Here is a 9,547-nt window from a genome sequence, read left to right as displayed (position 1 = left end):
AATATGTAATAACGGCTTTACTGAACACATATATCTTATACCTCTCTCTACTAACACTCCCAACCCCCATACACCAAGTGAGTGTCCACACAATACAAAGGGTGCTTGGCACCAATATCCTGATGTCCTTTTACCCAAATGTCAAGGCCCACCCAAAAGTGTGTATGGCAGTGCTACCCGTGAACAGTTGGTGCACTTTAGTTGAGGTACCTGACAGGTACTCCAGTACCTGACAGGTACTCCAGTACCTGGTGCTGCCGACTACCAACAGGGATCCTGGTGATCCAGCAACATCGTTGTCCGCGAAGGCATCCGCCTCTGCATGGGGTGAACTCCGGTAGGAGGTCTCTCCATGAAGATAGTCTCTGATAGTACGGTGGTTGTCCGGTCCCAGACCACAAGCCATAAGTCACCCGCAGCATCTTCACTGGCACTATATTCTAAATGTATGCAGCTACTGGAGAAATATCCCTAGCTATGGGTTTCCCTGTAGCAGTCACAATCTGATTAGGGGAGTGGGGCCTATCTTGGACATAATGGGGATAATCTGGCCTAATCTGGGTGCGACTGACACCCATACCCTACCTACCCCTTCTCTGTCCTGGCTCCAACTGTCAGTCCCCCTAACTGTCAAAACCCCAACTGTCAGAATTCTAACTGCCATGCATCTCTCAATCCTATTCGTTGCCTGGCAACATGTGGTCTGCAGCCCCTGAGGCTGCTGGGACTTGTAGTTGCCCTGCTGTACTATATGCCTAATGGACGCCGCTTGCGCTTGCTACAGCGCATCCCCCACCCCCCACACTCTCCTCAGTCTCTGCTGCATATGGAAAGGTAAGGGGACAAACAGGGGATCAGGGGGACCCAGGCTATATACATGAATGGTAAAATAATTTCATAAGTGGGATTGTAGGTTCTTCATGAAAATATAATACTGCTATTGCATAATGTACTAATAAAAAGGACATATATAAAGTAAAATATATTGCATCTTTACAGTGTTAATATTTAAAATGTATTACGCTGGGCTAAGAAAGTTTTCCTTAACAATATCAGTTCATATATTTAGAAGTTTTTGCATTAACCTCGGGTAGTTTTTTTTAAACCTGTACACTTGTTGTTCTATAAAATGTAAAATATAGTACTTTCATTAAACCAACAATAACTTAAAGGTACACAGAAGACCTGTAAAACATAGTACTGTAGCAAGATAATAGCACTATCTGTTCAAAGTTGTTTATATATATAGTTTTAAAGCAATAAATGGTTAGTGCTGGTTTCTGAAGAACAAAAAAGGACTGTTGCAATTTCTAAATGTTGACCCATTAGTCTCACCTGTGAACACCTATTCTTGATATAAACCTGTTCCTTCTGGCCTCTAGTAAATACTTAGGGACCTACGTACAGTAAGACATTTCAACTGCTGAAATCTCTGATCAAAACACAATGGATTATACTTTGTTTGCATATTAAAATGAATCTACAACAGCAATATTATACGATGTAAATACAAGAAAGTGAAAGCGACATTTTTTTTGTGGGTTTCAATCCGTCTCGGATGGGTCGGTTCCTTTGGCCTGAGGATTTCATCCAATCAGTTCCAAAAAGGACGAACTGGAATGGTGGCATAAATTGTCCCCGTAATTAGAAACATTTTTATGATAGGTTTGGAGCGGGGGGCCTCCGGAGCTCATCCCCATTAATTTCAGCTTGGGGGACCCCCTGCTTCTCGAGACACTTACCTCCGTAGGGATTGTCGATATCTCTCTTCAGTTTATATGTTGGGAGAGGCAACTACGATATGATGTGCGTTACAGGCTGCGTTTCATTTCAGACTAGTGCCAAGTTGCAATTAGAGGTTCCAGGGATTACATTTGAGACTTTTAAAGATATTTTTAGTACTGTATCTCTTTTGTACTAATATCTTTCTGTATGGTGTATATGATGTTGATATTTACTTGCAATGTACACATTAAATATGTTTATATTCTCAATATTAGTTTGTTATGATGTTGCTGATGATTGGTATCCCTGTGTGGGATTTTTGGGGACAAATTTCACGATATAATACTCTTGTTTTGTCACTATGTACCTGATGAAAGGTCCGTATGGAAAGAGAAAAAAATGGTGCGCTGATAAAAAAAGGACCCTGAAAATAGTTAAACCGAAATAAGGGAAGATTAAATGGCTCTATGTAAAAATATGGACAATTTGAACAAATGTAGAAAGCTAAAATATATTATACACAAATAGTAAAAAATATATATATAAGAATAAATACAACGACAGAATGAACATTTAACACATGAATGTGTGTAACATGAACCAAAGGGAGTTACTAAGTGGGTGATAAGCAGACTGGTATTATATGAAATAATTGGAAAAATAGGTCAGTAATAAAAAGATTTGTTGAGGTTGGTGTCCTTGTGGTTTGCTAAAAATCAAATGCTGCCTAAGAAATACTAAGGATAACCAATCCTTAGTGTGGAAATTGCATCAAAAGAAAAAAGGTGCAATTGTTTGGCAAAAAGTGGTTTGTTTATAGTTATAATGAAAGATATAAAAGCACACAATGCAAATATACGAATAGAAAATAGATAAACCGCAATGAAAAATGAATATAGATATACTGCAATAAAAAATGTAAAATTTTGCCTGCTAGGTAAGAACTGGTGCCGATATGCCTGATATAGAAATGAAGTCTGTATATGAAACTCCAAAATGAGCCTGTGGTGTTTCTGAGGATGAAAGTTGAAACTAAGCTTGCCAAATAGATACCAAAATAGTGCTGCTGCTATGCTGGGGAGCATCTCCTGGGGTGTTTACCTCAGTCGGCTTGCTGACTTGCTTCAAAGCTGCTAAATCCTATGGCTGGCTGTTGCTGGTTACCTCCTCACAGGGCTCACAGGAAATTATGTCAGGCTAGAAGTCTCTCCACGAAGAAGTAAAAAGCGGGTTGCGGCTTGCGGCTTGCGGCTTGCAGCTGTTGTCCTATTCATTCAGGCTCAGAAAAAATCAGGGCTGCTATCCCTGATGAAGCCATTCTATTGGTGAAACGCGAAAGAGGAGGAGTTACAGTGGGTCACGTTTCAGTTGGGTGGACACACACTTACTCTTGTGTTTCCCCAGACACGTAGCAGCCCTAATTTGTTCTGAGCGTGAATGAATAGGACAACAGCCGCAAGCCGCTTTTTACATAAATTTAAATAAATAATTCAATATATGTATGTATATATATATCTATATAATATATATATATATATATATATATATATATATATATATATATATATATATATATATATATATATATATATATATATGGTTAGGTATGGAAATAATTGGACACTGATACAAGTTTTGTTATTTCGGCTGTGTACCAAAAGAAATTCAAGTTACAGTTAAATAATGAATATGGGCTTAAAGTGCAGTCGATCGGCTTTAATTTGAGGGTTTTCACATCCAAATTGGAGGAAGGGTTTAGGAATTACATCTCTTTAATATGTAGGCCCCTCTTTTTCAAGGGACCAAAAGTAATTGGACGATTGACGCAAACGCTGTTTCATGGACAGGTGTGGGCTATTCCTTCATTATTTCATCATCAATTAAGCAGGTAAAATGTCTGGAGTTGATTCCAGGGGTGGCATTTGAATTTGAAAGCTGTTGCTGTGAACCCACAACATGCGGTCAAAGGAGTTCTCAATGCAAGTGAAACAGGGCATCCTTAGGCTGCGAAAACAAAGAAAATCCATCAGAGAGATAGCAGGAACATTAGGAGTGGCCAAATCAACAGTTTGGTACATTCTGAGATAAAAAGAACGCACTGGTGAGCTCTGCAACACAAAAAGGCCTGGACGTCCACGGAAGACAACAGTGGTGGATGATCGTAGGATCCTTTCCATTGTAAAGAAAAACGCCTTCACAACATCCAGCAAAGAACACTCTCCAGGAGGTAGGCATATCATTATCCAAGTGTACCATAAAGAGAAGACTTCACGAGAACAAATACAGAGGGTTCACCACATGGTGCAAACCATTCATAAGCCTCAAGAATAGAAAGGCCAGATTAGATTTTGCCAAACAATATCTAAAAAAGTCAGCCCAGTTCTGCAACAGCATTCTTTGGACAGATGAAACTAAGATCAACCTGTACCAGAATGATGGGAAGAAAAAGTATGTAGAAGGCTTGGAACGGCTCATGATCCGAAGCATACCACATCATCTGTAAAACACAGTGGAGGCAGTGTGATGGCATGGGCATGCATGGCTTACAATGGCACTGGATCACTAGTGTTTATTGATGATGTGACAGAAGACAGAAGCAACCGGATGAATTCTGAAGTGTATAGGGATATATTGTCTGCTCAGATTCAGCCAAATTCAGCGAATTTGATTGGACGGCGCTTCACTTTACAGATGGACAATGACCCAAAACATACTGCAAAAGCAACCCAGGAGTTTTTTAAGGCAAAGAAGTGGAATCTTCTGCAATGGCCGAGTCAATCACCAGATCTCAACCAAATCAAGCATGCATTTCACTTGCTGAAGACAAAACTTAAGGTAGAAAGACCCACGAACAAACAACAACTGAAGACTGCTGCAGTAAAGGCCTGGCAAAGCATCACAAAGGAGGAAACCCAGTGTTTGGTGATGTCCATGCATTCCAGACAGTCATTGCCTGCAAAGGATTCTCGACAAAGTATTAAAAATGAACATTGTACTTCTGAGTGTGTTAATTTGTCCAATTACATTTGAGCCCCTGAAATAAGGGGACTGTGTATGAAAATGGTTGCAATTCCTAAACGTTTCAAACGATATTTTTATTCAACCCCTTGAATTAAAGCTGAAAGTCTGCACTTCTATTGAATCTCGGTTGTTTCAGTTAAAATCCATTGTGGTGGCGTACAGAGACAAATTTATGAAAATTGTGTCAGTGTCCAATTATTTCCGGACCTAACTGTATGTATATATATATATATATATATATTGGGGCAGAGTGGCTTAACCCCTTCATTACCTTTGCGGTTATTAACCGATAAGGTGATTAAGGGGTTAATTGATATCAGAATGTATTTGCTATGTATTTTTTTGGCAACGGAGGACAGAGGGCCCTTGCTGGCGAAGGGGCTTCATATTGATGAGGTAAGTAGAACTGTATTTATTTTATTATAGTAGTTAATGTGTTTAATAATGGACAAAAAAGCTATTATCCATATCTGGATAATAGTTATTTTGCACATTACTGTACTGTATGTGTTGGGGTGTTGGGGTGGGGGGGGGGGGGGGTGGTATTTATTTAAATGTATAGGACAGGTTTATTTTTTTTACATACAGGGTTGGTTCCTTAGGTCTGTGGGAACCTCTGGAGACCAGCTGAGGACTCCCCAGATGCCCACAGGTACAAGGCTGTGGACCCACGGGGGACACCTGCGGGGAAGAACCAGGGGCCCTACAGACCCGTAGAGACCACCGAGGGCCCCATTTGGAGTCCACAGTGACCCGTGAAGACCACCTGGATGCCCACAGCGCCTGGTGGGGACCACCCGTAGGCCTCCAGACCCTGAAGTACTGGTACAAAGGACCACTGGGGACTTCCGTGGGCCTGGGGTATTAACCCTGTATGTAAAAGAATAAATCATGTATTTATGGGGGAGCACAGGGGGTGGGTTATGTATTGTTTATTAAATATAGTGATGTTTATTGTGGCTAGCGGGGGTGGGGGAAGGGGGTATTGTCCCCAAGCCAGGGTGGGTAGGCCACCCGGTGGGTAGTGGGGGAGGGTGTTTAGGCCTCCCGAGTGGTGGGTGAGAGTGGGTAAACCCCTTAATGACTATAGCGGTTAATGACCGCTAAGGTAATTAAGAGGTTAGGGGACATTACATTGGCTCTTTTTATAGTGCTGTGTATAACAAGTTAGATTGTAATTGTGAAGAGCTTTGAGTTAAATTGGGAGAAAACGGCTTTTTAAAATATATCTATTATTGAATAAAGTTATTATTATGATAAATAATATACTTTCTTTATTTGCAGCTACCAGGACAAACACAGCCAGATCGTGTCATACATTTTCATGCAATATCGACTTTCCAGCAGCTTCCAGCAAAATTAGATAATTCTCAACAGCCTTCAGTAGTGTTAAAGGTGAGATACTGTATTACATTTAAATGTAAATCAGTAATTACTTGTTTTCCTACTTTCCTTAGATTTAAAATATTTATACTAAAATCATGTAAAGGGACCTAAGGGACCTGCAGGTCTCTCTGCCACTGCTGGGGGCTAAGATAATTTCAACTATGCAGTAGTAGAAACTTAGTCACACAGGACCAGACTTACGGTTTCTGCGGCCCAAGGCAGCATGCTGGCAGCGGGGCCGCCCCTGTTAAAAAGTTAAGGGGACTTACCTTGTCGAGTGGCCCTCCTCTGGCAGTGTCGGGGTGGCATGTGACATCACGTTGCCATGGCAACGTGAGGCTGCAAGAGGCAGTATGCTCCGGAAAAGATAAAAACCCCTCTCACCAATAAAAAAAACCACACACCTCTCTGTGAGAAGTGGTTCTACTGGATCGGGGGCCCTGTGCTCACTCCTCCAGCTCCCCCCTCTGGTTGGATGGAAGTTGGATCCTGGCACTGACAGGAGAAGGGAGAGGAGGGAGAATGGGCCCCTGAAAGCCCGGGACCCAAGACGGCCACCTTGCTCACCGTGCACTAAGGCCGGCCCTGTTTAGGGTAATATTACTGCCTGGGAGAGGGTAAATCTTGGTTCTATCTTCTCCTATTGACACTAACTAAATCGCCAGTTTACGCATACAGTATAGCACACAAACTTGAGCAATGCCCTCACTACAGTGACACAAGAGATGCAAGATGAAAAATGACACAATTTTCTCCAATTTTGATTTTATACATCTAACCATAGAATATAAACTCAACAAGGCAGTGACTTGTGTCTAAAAATACTATGTACAGTGGCGACCAACTTTATTATTACTTGGCTAGCTCCGCGAATTTCAGAATATCCCAGTGATGTGCGGTTTTGTGTCGTTTTCTCCCGGGGTGTATTGCGTTATTTTCGCGGCTGTGATTTAAGCATTTTATTCCCGCTGGCTGCAATACTGCAATGCCGTGTAAAAACGCATGGGGGCGTTTGCGAGCTGTTGTCTCTGAAGTCTAATACCTTTGCGGTTCAACCTACAGTACACAGTCTGTGCGTGCGCGCACAGTAATAGTAAAATTGCATATTTAATTTATTTTAAAGTACAGTACTGTACTGTACATGCTCGGACCCTGTTGGGGTGAAGTGAGGGGGTCCTAACATCTGGGGGGAAATGAATTTTAATTCTATGGTGAATACTGTCTTGTTGCCGTATTATTTTGGTGGGGCTGGCTGGGTACTTCTTTAGGGGGCTGACCATTACTGTACATTAAAACTTTTCTTTTTGTTTTTCATCAGAAAAGAAAACGGCTAATGGGGGGATTTCGATGGATAATATTGTACTGTATGCTGATGTTTTCCGGCCGTACAGTATACTGTGTAATAAACCCGAATAAATAAAACTATGCATTTATTCTACATGTTCCGTATCGTGTCATTATGTGTCTTCTACAGTATACTGTACAGTGGTATACAGTGCCTAACATCTATGGGCAAAAATAATTTTATTTCTAGGTGCCCTAGAGCGGAAGTTCCCACGCCAATTGCCCGTGAACTTGACCGCGGCCCTAAGTAGTTCCCACGCCAATTGCGCGAATATAATGTAAAATAACCCGTTCTGTGGGTCTGAGCGGGTTGAAATTTGCCTGGTCCTCATGCGGGAGGACCCTTGCCATAGTGGCAAAATATCAGCCTTGCACGACCCCCGGAACCGGAGGTACCAAAAGACAGTTTAAAAGCACATTACCAAAGTGGCTTTTTTTCTGCCATGCAAGTCAATGGCAGAAACCTAAACTTTAACATCACCCTGACTCCGTTCTGTTGCCACGAGAGGGTCGCAATTTGCCATGAAATCCTGCCGCAACTAGGACTACATGGTGACCGAATCTGAGCCCTCTAGGTCGAACAGAACCGGAGTTGTGGGTTCCAGGTTTCTGCTCATTCTGACTTAGCCGGTTCAAAGCTTTCTCCGCCATTACGCTCAATGGTAGGACCCTCCTCGCCGGCGTGACCCTTTATCGCTGCCATTACTGCTCGGACCCTGTTGGGGTCAAATGAGGGGGTTCCTAACATCTAGGGGGAAAATTAATTCATCAAATACTGTACAATGTTGTAACATTTAAAGTGCACAGCAATTCTAACCATCAACACACAATAATACATACTGCAGCCTTTATTAAATTCTTCTGCCACAAAATATTTTTGGTGCATGGGGCACAGGGAGTTAAAGTGACTTGCTTTTTATGTACTGTATTTGGGGGTTGTCTTTGGGGGTTTATTCATCAAATTATTATGATGAACTGCCTTTTGAAATTACAGTGCTGTTAACTATTTCAGCCACACACCTCCAGAGTTTTTAATCCCTCCCTAGCCAAGCGTCAATCGGCTGAGTCACCCTATCCTACCAACCCCCTCTCTCCACTGGGTCGTTAACCTTCTGCATATTGCCATTGTGTTCTTAATCTAAACTAACTACTGTATACTCTTACTATCTGGAAAGAAAAAATCTGTGCCATACTTACCTGTAACAAACTGTACTTACAATACTACAGCACAGTACTACTTTCCTGATGCTTGCCCATTACGCGCGATGACAATGGGCAACACAGTGGCAATATGGTCTATATATTTATTGCAGCGGTGAGTACATCGTTCCAAAAACTCATTATGCCTTTCAACAACTCGTCCTTTTTGGAGGGTTTCGCCACATTCCGGATATGGTCCTTCAGCTGATGCCAGACCATTTCGTTCGGATTGAAGTCTGGCGACCTGTCATTGGAAAGAAAGGACAATTGGTTTAAGAGCTAAAAACAGTGGGGAACAAAAAATGGGACACGGTCTACTGCACTTACTCCGCTGGCGTCTTCACCCAGTTGATGCCGCGCTCAAGGATATGCGCCGTTGATGCGGTGTGCTTGGGATCATTGTCCTGGTAGAAGTGGTGACCATTGGGGAAGTTGCGTGTGATGTATTGCACTATCTCGGGCACAATGTTGTCTTGGAAGAAAGCTTTATTCATGATTCCTATAGCAAGAAAAGAAAAGTGCTCAATAAACTGCACAATAGTACAGTACAGTGCATACGGTAAGGCAACACTAGTCAAGTACAGTGCATTAGGCGAAATTATATTTGATACATTTTACCTTGAAAGATGACAATGCATCCCGGTCCACGCCTAGAGATGGCACCCCACACATGCAGGGTGTTTTGGCCGCGGCTTCAAAGATATGCGGCCTTTTTTGTGGAACGCAAATCTTGCAAATCTCTGAAGCGACACAGTAGACTCATCAGTGAAGATGCAATCCTGGAAAGTCTCCCCGCTGTCGATCCATGCCTGGGCCTGGAGCATTCTTTTGATTTTGTTTGCGTCCCGTATCATGGGGTACACTCTGTAAT

The 9,547-nt window shown here is 42.2% G+C and overlaps 1 long non-coding RNA gene across 1 annotated transcript in view; it reads left to right on the top strand.

The window, feature by feature from the left end:
* The first annotated feature begins 722 nt into the window (after nucleotides 1-722).
* The window catches only part of LOC142490904 (uncharacterized), a 65,826-nt gene continuing 57,001 nt past the window's right edge, over nucleotides 723-9,547 (top strand). Inside the window, exons 1-2 of the long non-coding RNA XR_012800140.1 lie at nucleotides 723-834; nucleotides 6,031-6,141. This is a non-coding gene — a long non-coding RNA (uncharacterized LOC142490904). The remainder of the gene's footprint in view (nucleotides 835-6,030; nucleotides 6,142-9,547) is intronic.

The sequence above is a fragment of the Ascaphus truei genome, chromosome 3 (genome assembly GCF_040206685.1).
Source record: "Ascaphus truei isolate aAscTru1 chromosome 3, aAscTru1.hap1, whole genome shotgun sequence".
Lineage (NCBI taxonomy): Eukaryota > Metazoa > Chordata > Amphibia > Anura > Ascaphidae > Ascaphus > Ascaphus truei.
This window is presented reverse-complemented; position numbering and strand designations above follow the sequence as displayed.